The 18,629-nt window shown below is 40.5% G+C and overlaps 1 long non-coding RNA gene across 1 annotated transcript in view; it reads left to right on the forward strand.

Annotated features, from left to right (window-relative positions):
• LOC115129082 (uncharacterized) overlaps positions 1 to 18,629 on the forward strand; it is a 67,944-nt gene that overhangs the window by 3,200 nt on the left and 46,115 nt on the right. The window lies entirely within an intron of this gene.

The raw sequence follows: 18,629 nt of genomic DNA on the forward strand, positions 1-18,629 counted from the left end.
GAGTTACCTCATATTAAAGGTACACTTTGATTCACTTCCCACGTTCCTGGGCTTGTGGACACCCTTTCAAGTTAGTGGATTCGGCTATTTTAGCCTCACCCGTTACAGACATGTGTATAAAATCGAGCACACAGCCATGCAATCTCCATAGACAAATATTGGCAGTAGAATGGCCTTACTGAAGAGCTCAGTGACTTTCAACGTGTGACCGACCGTCATAGGATGCCACCTTTCAAACAAGTCAGTTTGTCAAATTTCTGCCCTGCTAGAGCTGCCCCGGTCAACTGTAAGTGCTGTTATTGTGCAGTGGAAATGTTTAGGACAACAACGGCTCAGCAGCGAAGTGGTAGGCCACACAAGATCACAGAACGGGACCGCTGAGTTCTGAAGCGCACAGCGCGTAAAAATCATCTGTCTTCTATTGCAACACTCACTACTGAGTTCTAAACTGCCTCTGGAAGCAACGTCAGCACAATAACTATTCGTAGGGAGCTTCATGAAATGTGTTTCCATGGCAGCTGCACACAAGCCTAAGATCACCATGTGCAATGCCAAACATTGTAAAGCTCGCCGCCAATGGACTCTGGAGCAGTGGAAACATGTTCTCTGGAGTAATGAATCACGCTTCACCATCTGGCAGTCCAACGAACTAATCTCGGTTTGGCAGGTACCAGGAGAGCGCTACCTGACCCAATGCATAGTGCCAACTGTAAAGTTTGGTGGAGGAGTAATAATGGTCTGGGACTGTTTCTCATGGTTTGGGCTAGGACCCTTAGTTCCAGTGAATGGAAATCTTAACGCTATAGCATACAATGACATTCTAGATGATTCTGTGCTTCCAACTTTGTGGCAACAGTTTGGGGAAGGCCCTTTCCTGTTTCAGCATGACAATGCCCCTGTTCACAAAGCAAGGTCTATACAGAAATGGTTTGTTGAGATCGGTGTGGAAGAACTTGACTGGCCTGCGCAGAGCCCTGACCTCAAACCCATCAAACACCTTTGGGATGAATTGGAACGCAGACTGTGAGCCAGGCCTAGTCGTCCAACATCAGTGCCCGACCTCACTAATGCTCTTGTGGCTGAATAGAAGCAAGTCCCTGCAGTGATGTTCCAACATCTAGTGGAAAGCCTTCCCAGAAGAGTGGAGGCTGTTAAAGCAGCAAAGGGGGGACCAACTCCATATTCATGCCCATGATTTAGGAATGGGATGTGTCTACATACCTTTGGTCATGTATTTCTGTTGGATTTCACTGTTCAGTTCAGGAACAGTTCAGTTTAGGAACAGTTCAGGACCTACTGCTGCTTGTCATTACCATCTGCTAAATACTTTTGCTCTCACAGCCACAAACACCACAGCCCTGAAAACTTGTGTTAGTTACCCAAGGTATTGCCTAGGCTTTAACTCAGTGGGCTAATGCCGGAGACCTTGGTCTGGTTTGAACCCAGCTGCCATCATAGTCACACATAGTTATCTGTCTGTCGGTGCAGAACTGACTTTGCCTGGCCACACTATCTCAGCCATCATATCTGGCTAACCAGTGACATGCATCCTCTCCATCCATCCAGCAGCAGACTGTCAACTGGCTCTAATGGCTCAGGGGTTTGGAGCAGGGGGCTGGCAATGCTAAGGTTGTGGGTTCAATGCTAGATTTGTGGGTTCAATGCCAGGGTTGTGGCTTTCTACTGAATACAGCCATCTGCTTGCATCCGGTAGCTGTAAATGGCCATGTTCAGCAATCACCCTTATTAGGGTGTAATGTACAGAGTACAGTTGTCAACTGGATTTGGAGGAACGTTTTATGTTGGCTAAATGGCCATGGTGATTAGGATGTTAGGAGGACGGTAGTCCTTCACCAACCTGACAGTCCCAATATCCTCCTGGTTGGATGATGCCCTCTCCCTCCAGGCTCCTTACACTACCCTGCAGTCTGCCCAGGTGTGTGTGTGACCAACCAGGTACACTCTTAGAAAAAAGGGTTCCAAAAGGGTTCTTCAGCTGTCCCCATAGGAGAACCCTTTTGGGTTCCATGGAGAACCCTCTGTGAAAAGGGTTCTTCCAGGAATGAAAAGGATTCTACTGACCAAAAAGGGTTCTTCAAAGGGATCTCCAATGGGGACAACCGAAGAACCTTTTTAGGTTCTAGATAGCACCTTTTCTTTCTACGAGTGCACCGGCAGATTGTGGTTACTTTGGGAGAGCCAGGCTGGCAGAATGACTGTGGAAGATGATTATTCTCTTGCTCTCTCTCTCTCTCTCCATCCCACTCTCTTTCTCTCATTTCCAATCATCTGTCCTTCCAAGCTGAACCACATGACCCAGCAGAGAGCATCTTTGGAGTGTCCTGTCTGACTGAGATGAACGGGCTTGGTCTGGGATGAGACTGTCATCCTAATGTCTCGTCTGTGTGAGTGCCTGTGTGGGATCAGATGAGGCTGTGGCGTTTAGAAAATAAAGCAGGACTCTGTGTGTCTGTCATCGTTTCTCATTACAAGGAACATTCACTCCAAAACTTTTCAAAAGGTTTCATAACTCATAAATGAGTCTAAAGTCGAGTCAATTTCCACGCCATCTGTTGCGCAGATCCTGCTGTATGCAGAATAAATATCCAGCTTTTATTTCGGGTTTGATAGGCCAGGGTATGGTATGTCTGTCTAATAAACCCCGTCATTCTGAGACCTAAAGGATCACACTGTGTGTGGCATAAAACTCCACGAGAGGAGTTGTCTTGCTTTCCCAGGCTTGTCAAGAGACCGCAACAAAGGCTTTCTTTGTTAACTAATATGAAAGGAAAAATCATAAATATGGATGATTGTTAAAAGTAGTCATTACATGAACAACTGTCTTATAAACACTGAACTGTCGGAGAAAAACCTCCTGTAGATCCAGACTTTGAGTGGGTTGTGCTGAAGCTTCAGAATAGCTTCTTGTTCTGTGAGAGATCTTTTCTGGAGGACATCATCATTCAGTGTAACGGAGACTATCAACAGGCCTATGACTTACCTATCTAGTGTTGCAGAGACTACCAACAGGCATGTGTGCTAGTCTAATGACAACCCTTGTCATTCAGTGTTTCCAACATGTACATGGGTAACTTCAAGGGTACCTACTCTGTCATTAAGTATAACAGAGATAATCAATTTGACTGCAAATTCTTTTTACGACACTTTCTTTTGTGTGATAAGAAAAATCCGCTTTTTAGCCATTATTAGTGTTAACTTTTAGTACTCTATCTTTGTCATATCTTAGTAATAATAATATTGTGATACTAGATCATTTCTTCGCACAACAATGACTCATATTTTCCATGGTCTCTGACAGTGATTTAGGACGATGTGCGTTTTACAAAATAACTGTAGGTCACTGGGATGAGTCAGCATCTCTATATGCATTTGGCTTTTAACAAGTTCAATGTGTTGCGATGGAAACATCTGTCCAGGAAGAGATGCTGTTTTCTGTTTGTCTGCATAAAAACTAATCCCAATAATATGTTGACTATCCATTACCAAGGCTTCCTGACTGGAACAATGGACATCAATGGACTGTTTCTTTAATGTCTCCTATTAGATCATGTATTCGGTCTTTATGATCAGTGTGATCTCTTGTTTTTACTGTTTCCTTTAATGTATCCTATTAGATCATGTATTAGGTCTTTATGATCAGTGTGATCTCTTGTTTTTACTGTTTCCTTGTTTGAATCAGTATTGTAATGTTTGGGTCAGCTATCCAGGGCTGTGTTTAATAAATGGGTGTTAAAATCAAATCAACATTGATTTGTCACATGGGCCGAATACACCGGGTGTAGACTTTACCGTGAAATGCTTACGAGCCCTTCCCAACGATGCAGAGTAAAAAACTGAATGCACAAGAATGATGCTATATACAGGGAGTACCACATCAATATGCAGCGGTACAAGGTATTTGAGGTGCGACACTGTGCACGGTGGAAGAAGCTTTGTCGTTCTATGATTCTGCACTTCGTTTTATTTAAGAGTACTTCCAAACAGGTCTTTGTCAGTTGACTCAAAATAGAACAACATAGAAGCCAGTGTTTGTAACAACAGATCAAGGTTTGTAAAGGTGGTCAAACTTGTCAGTTTGACAGAGAATGTCACTTCCACTCATTATTTATCAAACAATAGCAATGTCATCACCTTTATATAAATGAACAGAACAAAGAACAGAGTGGTACTTTCACATGGCACAGGGTTGTGTTACTGCCAACCAAAATCCCCCTCAGTCGTAATGGAAGTACTCATGGTAAATGTGACAGCACAAAGTCTTCAGAGATGACCTGGAGATCTTCCTGTTCTCAGCTTTACTGTGGTGATGGGAGTACACCTGAACACATCTGCCATGGTTGAAGCAGCGTGTGTGTGTGTGTGTGTACTGTATATATTTTCCAATGTGTTTTTGTTTGCTATATGTGTGCGTGTCACAAAGTGACAGAGGGAAAAACGAGTCCTCTGTCCCTAGATGAATGTTGTGTGCACATACAGTTGACTACATCGTGGTACAAACCACCACCCTCAGTATAATCAAACCAGTATTGCACAAAGCTTTGTCTTGATGAGACCATGCTATAATAAGGTATCACATGATGCTCCTCGGGCGGTGTGTGTGTATCTGTTACAGGATCACACGCACATGTGCACACATGCACGCACGCACACTCACACACACACACGCACACACACACAGTAAGCAGTACCAGCAGACTGGATGATGTGTATGATCGCTGACAGGCCTTGCATGCACAGGCAACATGTGGGATGGTTAGCAACAAAGGAGAAAGAAACTAGACCCAAAACTAGTCAATAATGACAAAAACAAAATGACTCTCAGGGATATTAAATGTAGTTAGCCTTAACGTAATTGTACCTGGATGCATTTATTTGACAAAAAGTGATATTATATCTCCTTAACTCTCACTGTACAGTATCTTGATGATGTCTTTCAAACCGCTTGACTCATAGCAACTAGTCCTCTTCTCATTACACTCCGGTGTGCTTCTCCTCTGACCCAGAATCAGGGCAAGGGGGAAAAGGAAGAGACTGACAGTTGTGGAGGTAGCAAGGAGGAAAGCACACCAGGGTGTAATACTGAAAAGAAGGACTTTTTTCACCATTATGTCTATCACAGGAAAGGGCTGAAAATAGCCCATATTAATATATGCATCCTTAGAAATAAGGTTCATGAAATCAATACCTTGCTAACATCAGATAACATTCATATATCAGCCATTTCTGAGACTCACTTAGATCATTTGTTTGACGATTCAGCAGTAGCAATACAAGGATATAACATCTATAGAAGAGACAGAAATGCTTATGGGGGAGGTGTTGCTGTATATATTCAGAGCCATATCCCTGTAATACTTAGAGAAGATCTTATGTCAAGTGTTTTTGAAGTGTTGTGGTTGTAGGTTAACTTGACACATCTAAAGCATTTTCTTTTGGGGTGTTGCTATAGGCCACCAAGTGCTGACAGTCAGTATCCAAATAATATGTGTGAAATGCTTGATAGTGTATGTGATGTAAACAGAGAGGTCTACTTTCTTGGAGAACTGAATATTGAATGGTTTTCATCAAGCTGTCCGCTCAAGAGGAAGCTTCTTACTGTAACCAGTGCCTATAATCTGGTTCCGGTTATTAATCAACCTACCAGGGTGTTTGCATGGAACTTCCTTCCAGCTCATATTGCTCAAATAAACAGCATACCTGGTTTAAAAAAACAGATAAAGCAACACCTCGCGGCACAACGCCTCTCCCCTATTTCAAATCAAATCCATCTTTATTTGTCACATGCGCCAAATACAACAAGTGTAGACTTTACAGTGAAATTCCTACTTTCAAGCCCTTAACCAACAGTGCAGTTCAAGAAGAAGAAAATGTTTACCAAGTAGACTAAAATCAAAAGTAATAATAAAAAGTAACACAACAAGAATAACAATAATGAGACTATATACAGGGGGCACGGGTACCGAGTCAGTGTGCGGGGGTACAGGCTAGTTGAGGTAATCTGTACATTGTCCCCTCGGGGCGAAGTGACTATGCATAGGTAACAAACAAACAGCGAGTAGCAGCAGTGTACAAAAGGGAAGGGGGGGTCAATGTAAATTGTCCGGTGGCGCTTTTATGAATTGTTCAGCAGTCTTATGGCTCGGGGTAGAAGCTTTTGAGGATTTTTTGGGTCCTAGACTTGGTGCTCCGGTACCACTTGCCATGCGGTAACAGAGAAAACAGTCTATAACTTGGGTGACTGGAGTCTCTGATTTTATGGATGGCAGGAATGGCAGGAAGCTTCCTGGATGGCAGGAAGCTTGGCCCCAGTGATGTACTGGGCCGTTCGGACTACCCTCTGTAGCGCCTTACGGTCAGATGCCGAGCAGTCGCCATACCAGGCGGTGATGCAACCGGTCAGGATGGTCTTGATGGTGCGCTGTAGAACCTTTTGAGGATCTGGGGACCCATGTCAAATCCTTTCAGTCTCCTGAGGGGAAAAAGGTTTTGTCGTGCCTTCTTCACGACTGTCTTGGTATGTTTGGACCATGATAGTTTGTGATGTAGACACTAAGGAACTTGAAACTCTCGACCCGCTCCACCACAGCCCCGTCGATGTTAATGGGGGCCTGTTCGGCCCGCCTTTTCCTGTAGTCCATGATCAGCTCCTTAGTCTTGCTTACATTGAGGGAGTTCTCTGACCTCGTACCTATATGCCGTCTCATTGTTGTCGGTGATCAGGCCTACCACTGTTGTGACGTCAGCAAACTTCGTGGGTGAACAGTCGTGGGTGAACAGGGAGTACAGGAGTGGACTACGTACACACCCCTGAGGGCCCCCAGTGTTAAGGATCAGCGTGGCAAACGTGTTGTTGCCTACTCTTACCACCTGGGGATGGCCCGTCATGAAGTCCAGAATCCAGTTGCAGAGGGAGGTGTTTAGTCCCTGAGTCCTTAGCTTAGTGATGAGCTTCGTGGGCACTATGGTGTTGAACCCTGAGCTGTAGTCAATGAACAGCATTCTCACATAGGTGTTCCTTTTGTCCAGATGAGAAAGGGCAGTGTGGAGTGCGTGATTTGTGGATCTGTTGGGGCGGTATGCGAATTGGAGTGGGTCTAGAGTGTCTGGGAGGATGCTGTTGATGTGAGCCATGACCAGCCTTTCAAAGCACTTCATGGCTACCGACGTGAGTGCTACGGGGCGGTAATCATTTTGGCAGGTTGCCTTTGCTTCCTTGGGCACAGGGAATATGGTGGTCTGCTTAAAATATGTAGATATTACAGACTCGGTCAGGGAGAGGTTGAAAATGTCCGTGAAGACACCTGAAAGTTGGTCCATGATGCTTTGAATACACGTCCTGGTAATCCGTCTGGCCCAGTGGCTTTGTGAATGTTGACCTGTTTAAAGGTTTTATTCACATCGGCTACCTAGAGCGTTATCACACAGTCATCCAGAACAGCTGGTGCTCTCGTCCATGCTTCAGTGTTGCTTGCCTCGAAGCGAGCATATTTGACCTAGATAGTTTGTGTGTATGCATTAATATGTAGGCGAAGTGTGCCTTTCAAAAAATGTATGTATTTCTGTCTTTGAGCTGTTCTTCTCTACTGATGTTCTGTATCATGTAATTCTGTATTATGTTTCATGTTTTGTGTGGACCCCAGGAAGAGTAGCTGTTGTATATGCAACATCTAATGGGGATCCTAATAAAATACCAAAGATGGAGGGAGTGACAGAGGTAGCAGGGAGGGAAAGATGGATGAGTGAAGAAGGTAGCAGGGAGGGAAAGATGGAGGAGTAAGGGAGGTAGTAGGTAGACATTAGGGAGGGAATATATTCCTGTCCAATCTGACCTTTATATCTGACAGTGTGAGACTCACCCACTTTTCCCAGGGCTTCAAAGTTGATTTAGCTCCTCTCTCTCATATCCAAACTACATACACACACACCCACAGGCACACATGCACACACACATACACACACATTGCTGCTCTCCCAGTGCTCACCCAGTCTACAGTGGGAGGTTTTAGCATTATAAAGTGTGACGCCAGCCCTTCCTGTGCTCTGGCCTGATTAATCTCTGTTCAATAACAACATGGAGCAGCTCTCTCTCTCTCTCTGTCTGCTGTTACTGGTGTCCCAACAGCAAACAGCTCAGTATCAATCACCCTGCCAGTGTGTGTGTGTGTGTGTGTGTGTGTGTGTGTGTGCCCCTGCATGCATGTGTATCTGTGCATGTTTACTCCCATGAAATAGGACTCTAGTTTAAGATTGAAAAGTGGAATAATTTTTTTTTTTAAATGATAATGAAGAGAACTTGAACGATCTTCACCTCTCCACCCCCACAGCTAGCCGTCACAGCTGCTGAAACTATCAGAAAGAGCAGGTTGTCATGACGTTGGCTTGATGGGGGAAGGTTATGACTCCCATAAATACCTTTCCCCTTTTCCCTCTCTCTACTCTACCGATGTGACTATTGAAAATCCCTTTGTTAACATGGAGAGTCTGGTGACATCGAAAGATGGGAAATGGAACCATATTTCGGTAATCCAACCAGTTGAAAATATGGGTTGGTACTTAATGAATATGACCTCAGATCAGTTGTTGTCTGAGACATTATTACTAATGATGTCACGCCTTGGTCTTAGTATTTTGTGTTTTCTTTAATTATTTGTTCAGGCCAGGGTGTGACATGGGTTTATTGTGTTGTCGTATTGGGGTTTTTGTAGGCATTGGGGATTGTGGCTGAGTAGGGCGTCTAGCATAGGCTTGGCTGCCTGAGGCGGTTCTCAATCAGAGGCAGGTGATTCTCGTTGTCTCTGATTGGGAACCATATTTAGGTAGCCTGGGTTTCACTGTGTGTTTGTGGGTGATTGTTCCTGTCTTTGTGTTAGTTAGCACCAGACAGGCTGTATAGGTTTTCACGTTTCGTTTGTTGTTTTGTATATATTTGTTATTTCATGTATCGTGCATTTTTCATTAAACAACATGAGTAACCACCACACCGCATTTTGGTCCGACTCTCTTTCGACAGACGAACGCCGTTACAAATGACAGGATGTCATAAACTGTATCTTGGAAAGTCGACACATTCTAGTTATCAGATTCACATGGAATTGTTGTGCAATTTAAATGTTTAAATATGAAACTATTTGTGAAAAGATTAAATGTAATTTTAGCTTCTTAATGAGAGAACGGTTTGTCAGAAGAACACTACTCTGCTCACTCAGAGGCCCCTCCCATGTGAACAGACACTGGGTATAAACTATGAAACACGGCCCTATCTCCCAATCCTATATAAGCCCCTTGACGAAAATGTAACTTTCTGTTCCGAGGACGTTAGGGCGACGGTCCTACGTTAAAAGGGCTCAGATAACCTAACGAAATCAGCATTGAATTTCAACGTGAAGATGATGGAAAACACGCCGAAAGGATGATTTTTGACTATACCAGCCAGAATATAGCATGAGCTTAAAACTATGGCAACTTGGTATGAACTTTGAACTCTTATTCACTCCAGAAGTAATACCTCATAGCCGTTGAGTTAGCAGCAGTCGCTGTAAACATGGGCTAGGAAAGGACGGACGAAGTATTCATTCTACCAAGTTCCTGTTCACCACTAGACACTCTTCAGAGGACCAGAGATCCATAAAGGACAAACCGACCTTCCATCGACAACCAATCTACCGAAGCGCAGCTCAGAGTAAATATTGATTGCATTCTCCTTTTTCAAATGGGCGGTTATTTAGAATGCATAAGATTCTGTATTTACGATAGCATAGCTTCTCTCTTTTTTACTCAGTCTTCCCGCTCTTTCACTCAAACCCAACCCCCTCTCTTTGTGTAACCAGCTGTCGTATCTATCTGTTCCGTCAACTAGGGACATTTTCCTTTATGACATAATTTGTAATCAATGTATGATACATTCTGTGTATATGTAATTCTGTGTAATTATTTTGTATTTAGTAAATAAATAATTAAACCAAATGTTGTATTGCTGATTCAACTTATTAGCCAGGGCTCGTGAAGATAACCAAGAATGTACAACTTTCAGATGAGACTGTATAAAGTGATGATTAAATATTGACTGCTATTGAGGTAAAAGATTACCAGGTCTTTAAGAGTTCATTCGGAAGATAATAGCTCTATAAACATTATTTTGTGGTGCCCCGACCTTCTAGTTAATTACGTTAACTTGATTAGCTTAATCAGGTAATATTAATTACAGAGAAATTATTCTATAGAATAGCATTTCATATCACTTAATCCGGCATAGCCAAAGACACAACAAGGTCAATGCTTGCCCTCCACCAAACAGAAAAGTTTTAATTGTGAAAGGGCTGCATAATGGCCATAAGTATCCATAGCAAATCAGCATTTAATCTCCTCAATATTAGCTGGTACGCACTCACACACTCATGCACCCCAGTATGAGTCAGGGGATTCCCCATGGGTGGTTCCCACTCTGAATGAGGTCACATCATTATACTGGCAGAAAACACAATAAAGGCTATCAACTACACACAATACACACATACAGATACACCCCTACAGATCTGGATCATATTAAATGTCGGTTTCTGAAATACAAAATATATTGATATGTCAGAAATCATTTCAATTTTTTTTAGTTTGGACTATTAACCTAATGTTTTTATGTTTTAGTTTTGACTTCTAACCTAATGCTTTTATGTTTTAGTTTTGACTTCTAACCTAATGTTTTTATGTTTTAGTTTTGACTTCTAACCTAATGTTTTTATGTTTTAGTTTTGACTTCTAACCTAATGTTTTTATGTTTTAGTTTTGACTTCTAACCTAATGTTTTTATGTTTTAGTTTTGACTTCTAACCTAATGTTTTTATGTTTTAGTTTTGACTTCTAACCTAATGTTATTATGTTTTAGTTTTGACTTCTAACCTAATGTTTTTATGTTTTAGTTTTGACTTCTAACCTAATGTTTCTACGAATCCGATTGAGACAGATTAAGACACATAGTGACACGGTTTTCTAATTTCCATTCAACCGAGGCGCCGTCCTGCCAACTCCTTCATTCTCTACTCTAGAGAATATGAAGACAAAGTCCAAGCAATGAGAGCTTGTTGAGCACACACACACCCACACACACACCCACGTACGTGCAAGTGCACACACACACACACACGCACACACTTGACCCTGTTTCACAGCGCGTCCGTTTCAAAGACAGATTCTCATTCAAAGTGAGTAATGTAATTATGATGCATAAGCCAGTTCATTACTCTATCAAATCCCAGAGCATTGACTAGAATGTAATAGAGAAGTGTAATACTATCTCTATTTCCTCTTCCAGTGTGTGTGTGTGTGTGTGTGTGTGTGTGTGTGTGTGTGTGTGTGTGAGTGTGTGTGTGAGTGTGTGTGAGTGTGTGAGTGTGTGAGTGTGAGTGTGTGAGTGTGAGTGTGTGTGTGTGCGCGTGTTTGTTCTTGAACTCTATGATCTTGGTGCTTGGCTCTCTGAAACAGCAACAGAACTGAAAAAGCATACCATGCAATCTGTTGCTGCAATAATCCATGAATGTCTTTCAAATTAAATAGAATGTGAATAATATAGCCTAAATGCACTATTATCAACCCCAAATCTTAGTTAGAGTTAAAAATCACTCCTTCAGTAAATATAGCTGTAGGCCAAGGTTCCCCAACTGGCAGCCCTATTTGGCCCCCTAAGTTTTCTGAGCAAAAAAAATAAAAGACTGTCAAAACAGCAGCAAATCAGCTCCAAGTGATTTTTAATTTTGGAAATCTGTTCCAAAGTATTCCTAAGCCTAAAAGGTGATCGTATACAAATGTAACCAAGGTTTAAAATGATGTTTTAATCCAATTTTATATATGTTTGGGCAGTCAATTCTTGTCAATTTGCAGTCTACATATTATTTGTAATTATCTTCCTACCCCTGACAATCTGCTCAAGAAAAAAATGGCCCGTGGCTGAATCTAGTTGATGATCCCTGCTGTAGGCTTTGGAAATACAGTGGACATCATTTTCCAATTGCTGTTGTTTGTTCTGATTGTTTTGGTGATAACATGATTCTGATACCCCTTCCATGGTCTGTTTATGTGTTGCAGGTCTTCAGAATGAGTTTTCACACTAATAAATAAATGTTTTGGCTGGCTGGCTGGCTGGCTGGAGGTTGAACCCTGGCACCAGCCAGCTTCTTGATCTCTCTCTCTCTCACAAAGGTGTGACTTAGTTATCTTCTGCTCTCTCCTGCTGAACTTTGAAATAATACAAATACTATTTGAACCCAGGTCTGATCATTATATTGAGTGCCTTGAATTCTCTCTTGTGGCGTAAAGACAGGAAAAGCATAAACAACTCACAGTACAATGAACCCACAACCACCATTGGTCAGCTCGCTCTTCCCAAAACATCCCCTCCAATAAACTCACTGACTTCATTTATCCGCTCCACAGGACTGTGACCTGATCGTGACTTGATCGTGTCTTGACCAAGCCTGTGGTCACTCTGTGTCTCTGTAGTATCCTCACTTATGAGTCTGAACTCCCAACAAAGCTTTGTTTTATACCAGCTTAATCAGCCTAGGAGCCTGGGAAACACACACACATGCATACGCAATAACACGCTGATACACAATCATACATAATTACTACACAATGCTCCCATAAAAACTGCTGCTGTTGCGTAAAGGCCAATTCAGGGCAATATGTAATTGTGGTCTTCCTCCCCTACAGGTCTCTATAGACCATGACTCTCCAAGTCCGCTGTGCACACACACACACACACACACACACACACACACACACACACACACACACACACAAAGACAACAAAGTGTTCCCTCCACTGGACCCATCCCATAATTATCACATAAATCATGGAATATTGCAGGATAATTGTATTGTCCACATGTAGGATTTTGAGCCAGTTTTCTACAACAGAAAAATAATCCTGCAGAAACAGGAAATTCAAATTATTATGTGGATTATAATTAATGGGTATTTATGTAGTGGTTGATACATTTATGTAGGGGTTGATACAAGTCTGACATTTACAAATTTCAAAAGTGTTTTTAAACCTCAAATATACTACAAGTGTTACATTTCCCGCATTGCAGAAAAGTTATCCTGAAACAGGGTGATCAAATTAAAATCCTACACCTGTATGTGTTCCAGTGATGTAATAACAATGACAGGGAACTGGTATGATATAGAAATACCTACGTTTTTCACATGGTCAGTGTATTTTTGTGTGTGTGTGTGTGTGTGTGTGTGTGTGTGTGTGTGTGTGTGTGTAAGTGTATTTTACTTGGCAATAAAGCCTGTGTTCCAGAAGTTGCTGTGAATTTTTAATTCCTTAAATGGAAACTACTTGTAAGTAAATTATTGGAGAAGTCAACCTACTGTGCCTTCACTGACTCTTCTGTTGACAACATGCACATCACTTGCTGATTGGCAGCATACTGTAGCAGCGACAGCCTATCAAAATATATTATTAAGCTTGTACAACGTCAGTTATGCAGTCTTGTTGAAGGCATGCATAAGTGCATGTGATACCAGAGTGCCATACAATATTTAATTTACCGTTAATCACCATGTCATTTTTATACACACTTTCCTACCAGACTATGAGGCCAGTAAGTGTGACAGATTAGCTACAGTAAGTAACTGCTAATTTTACCAGCTGCCTTTTAAAGGAACATTTCACAAGTTTTCAATGTCATATTGATGATCTGCAGCACCACCCTAACATTATGTGACAATAGCATGTTTTCATGTGTTGTAATAAAAAAGATAAGTGCGTTCAATTACAGTGTCTTCAGAACGTATTCAGACCCCACATGTTCTTACGTTACAGCCTAATTCTAAAATTGATTACATTTTATTTTGCAAATTTATAAAAAAACTTAAACAGAAATAACTTATTTACATAAGTATTCAGACCCTTTGCTATGAGTCTCAAAATTGAGCTCAGGTGCATCCTGTCTATATAAGGTCCCACAGTTGACAAAAACTAAGACATGAGGCCGAAGGAATTGCCCGTAGAGACAGGATTGGTTCAAGGCACAGATCTGGGGAAGGGTACCAAAACAATTCTGCCGCATTGAAGGTCCCCAAGAACACTGTGGCCTCTATCATTCTTAAATGGAAGAAGTTTGGAACCACCAAGACTCTTCCTAGAGCTGGCCGTCGGCCAAACTGACTAATCGGCGAGATGGGCCTTGATCAAGGAGGTGACCAAGAACCCGATGGTCACTCTGACAGAGCTCTAGAGTGCCTCTGTGGAGATGGGAGAACCTTCCAGAAGGACAACCATCTCTGCAGCACTCCACCAATTAGGCATTTATGGTAGAGTGGCCAGACGAAAGCCAATCCTCAGTAAAAGGCACATGACAGTCCGCATGGAGTTTGCCAAAAGGCACCTAAAGACTCTCAGACCATGAGAAACAAGAATCTCTGGTCTGATTAAACAAAGTTTCAACACTTTGGCCTACGGTAAAGCATGGTGGTGCCAGCATCATGCTGTGGGGGTGTTTTTCAGCGGCAGGGACTGGGAGACTAATCAGGATCGAGGCAAATGTGAACGGAGCAAAGTTCAGAGAGATTCTTGATGAAAACCTGCTCGAGAGCACTCAGGATCACAGACTGTGGCGAAGGTTCACCTTCCAACAAGACAACTATCCTAAGCACACAGCCAAGACAACGCAGGAGTGGCTTCGGGACAAGTCTCTGAATGTCCTTGAGTGGCCCAGCCAGGTCCCGGACTTGAACCCGATCGAACATCTCTAGAGAGACCTGAAAATAACTGTGCAGCGACACTCCCCATCCAACCTGACAGAGCTTGAGAGGATTTGCGGGGAAGAATGGGAGAAACTCTCCAAATACAGTGCCAAGCTTGTAGTGCCAAGCTTGTAGCATCATACCCAAGGAGACTCAAGGCTGTAATTGCTGCCAAATGTGCTTCAACAAAGTGCTGAGTAAGGGGTCTGAATACTTATGTAAATGTGATATTTCAGTTTTTTACATTTTGTTAAATTCGTTAACATTTCTAAAAAACTATTTCTGCTTTGTCATATTGGGGTAGTGTGTGTAGATTGATGAGGGGGAAATCAATTTTAGAATAAGGCTATAACCTAACAAAATGTGTAAAAAGTCAAGGGGTCTGAATACTTTCCAAAGGCACCGTGTATCATTGGTGTTCATTCCCTACTAATTGGTTAATGATGTCATTGCAAACACTTACTCTTTATCTTTTTTAATACAAAAACATTGAAACACCCTTTTCACACATGTTGGGGTGGTGCTGCAAGATTCTGAATATGAAGATGAAAAATGTAGAAATGTCCCTTTAAGAAACTGGAAAATCCACAGTAAACTCTTAACAGTGCAGCATTTGCTTATCACAAGGTCTTACAAAGATTGCAGAACTATTAGTATCAAAAGATGTGCTCAGCCTTCATCAACATAACAATAGAACCACTTGAACTGGTAAAACATTTCCACTGATGGTTGGCACAAATACAACATAGTTTAGACTATGTCCCCAAATGTGCAGCCAGCACATTGCCCCCAACAGCTGTGTCAATACAGTAAAAGTTGTTTCCACTATTTTCACCGTAACGCAGTAGCTGGTAACTTACAATAAAATGACAGGATTTTCTTTTGGGTGCTGTGTGTGCCATAAGCGCATCTAAAGTATCCTGTAAGTTTGAATGCATTTGCAAGTGAGGCATGCCAAGTTAATTGCAGGATGGGTCAAAAAGTACCCAAGTGCATTGTGATTGACAGTAAATATAGAGCAAAACATGAATACAGTATCCTTTAACTGTAGAAATGTACTGTAAAAAGACTATAAAATGTACAATTGCCTAATTACTGTATAAATAAACATACACAATGTAGTCAAAGTCTGTTGAATATGTACAGTGCTTTCAGACCCCCTGACTTATTCCATATTTTGTTGTGTTACAACCTGAATCCCAAATTGATTAAATGTATTTATTTTTCTCACCCACCTTATTCCATATTTTTTTCTGTTACAACAATATATATTTTTCTGAATCCCAAATTGATTAAATGTATTTATTTTTTTCTCATTTTTCTCACCCACCTACACACAATATATATTTTTCTCACCCACCTACACAATATATATTTTTTCTCAATATATATTTTTCTCACCCACCTACACACAATATATATTTTTCTCACCCACCTACACACAATATATATTTTTTCTCATTTTTCTCCCACCTACACACAATATATATTTTCTCACCCACCTACACACAATATATATTTTTCTCACCCACCTACACACAATATATATTTTCTCACCCACCTACACACAATATATATTTTTCTCACCACCTACACACAATATATATTTTTCTCACACCTACACACAATATATATTTTTTCACCTACACACAATATATATTTTTCTCACCCACCTACACACAATATATATTTTCTCACCCACCTACACACAATATATATTTTTCTCACCCACCTACACACAACAATATATTTTTCTCACCCACCTACACACAATATATATTTTCTCACCCACCTACAACAATATATATTTTTTCTCACCCACCTACACACAATATATATTTTTCTCACCCACCTACACACAATATATATTTTTCTCACCTACACCAATATATATTTTTCTCACCCACCACACAATATATATTTTTTCACCCACCTACACACAATATATATTTTCTCACCCACCTACACACAATATATATTTTTTTTCTCACCCACCTACACACAATATATATTTTTCTCACCCACCTACACACAATATATATTTTTCTCACCCACCTACACAATATATATTTTTCTCACCCACCTACACACAATATATATTTTCTCACCCAACCTACACACAATATATTTTTCTCACCCACCTACACACAATATATATTTTTCTCACCTACCTACACACACAATATATATTTTTTCACCCACTACACACAATATATATTTTTCTCACCCACCTACACAATATATATTTTTCACCCACCTACACACAATATATATTTTCTCACCCACCTACACACAATATATATTTTCTCACCCACCTACACACAATATATATTTTTCTCACCCACCACACAATATATATTTTCTCACCCACCTACACACAATATATATTTTTCTCACCCACCTACACACAATATATATTTTTCTCACCTACACACAATATATTTTTCTCACACTACACAATATATATTTTTCTATATATTTTTCTCACCTCACCCACCTACACACAATATATATTTTTCTCACCCACCTACACACAATATATATTTTTCTCACCCACCTACACAATATATATTTTTCTCACCCACCTACACTCAATATATATTTTTTCACCCACCTACACACAATATATATTTTTCTCACCCACCTACAAACAATATATATTTTTCTACCTACACACAATATATATTTTTCACCCACCTACACACAATATATATTTTTCTCACCCACCTACACACAATATATATTTTTCTCACCCACCTACACACAATATATATTTTTCTCACCCACCTACACACAATATATATTTTTCTCACCACCTACACACAATATATATTTTTCTCACCCACCTACACACATATATATTTTTCTCACCCACCTACACACAATATATATTTTTCTCACCTACCACACAATATATATTTTTCTCACCCACCTACACACAATATATATTTTTCTCACCCACCTACACACAATATATATTTTTCTCACCCACCTACACACAATATATATTTTTCTCACCCACCTACACACAATATATATTTTTCTCACCCACCTACACACAATATATATTTTTCTCACCCACCTACACACAATATATATTTTTTTCTACACACAATATATATTTTTCTCCCACCTACACACAATATATATTTTTCTCACCCACCTACACACAATATATATTTTTCTCACCCACCTACACACAATATATATTTTTCTCACCCACCTACACACAATATATATTTTTCTCACCCACCTACACACAATATATATTTTTCTCACCCACCTACACACAATATATATTTTTCTCACCCACCTACACACAATATATATTTTTCTCACCCACCTACACACAATATATATTTTTCTCACCCACACAATATATATTTTTCTCACTACACACAATATATATTTTTCTCACCCACCTACACACAATATATTTTTCTCACCCACCTACACACAATATATATTTTTCTCACCCACCTACACACAATATATATTTTTCTCACCCACCTACACTCAATATATATTTTTCTCACCCACCTACACACAATGCCCCTTAATGAAAAAGTTAAAACATCTTTTTTTTTTTTTTCAAATGTATTGAAAATTAAATACATAAATATCTAATTTACATAAGTATTTACACCCTTGAGTCAATACCTTTGGCAGCAATTACAGCTGTTAATATTTCTAAGTAAGTCGCTAAGAGCTTCACATACCTGGATTGTGCAAAAATGATGTATTATTCTTTTCAAAATTTTTCAAGCACTGTCAAATTAGTTGATCATTGCTAGACAACCATTTTCAGGTCTTGTCTTAGATTCATTTTTGTTTGCATAGCATTTCCTGTGAAATCTAAT

The sequence above is a fragment of the Oncorhynchus nerka genome, linkage group LG1 (assembly GCF_034236695.1).
Source record: "Oncorhynchus nerka isolate Pitt River linkage group LG1, Oner_Uvic_2.0, whole genome shotgun sequence".
Lineage (NCBI taxonomy): Eukaryota > Metazoa > Chordata > Actinopteri > Salmoniformes > Salmonidae > Oncorhynchus > Oncorhynchus nerka.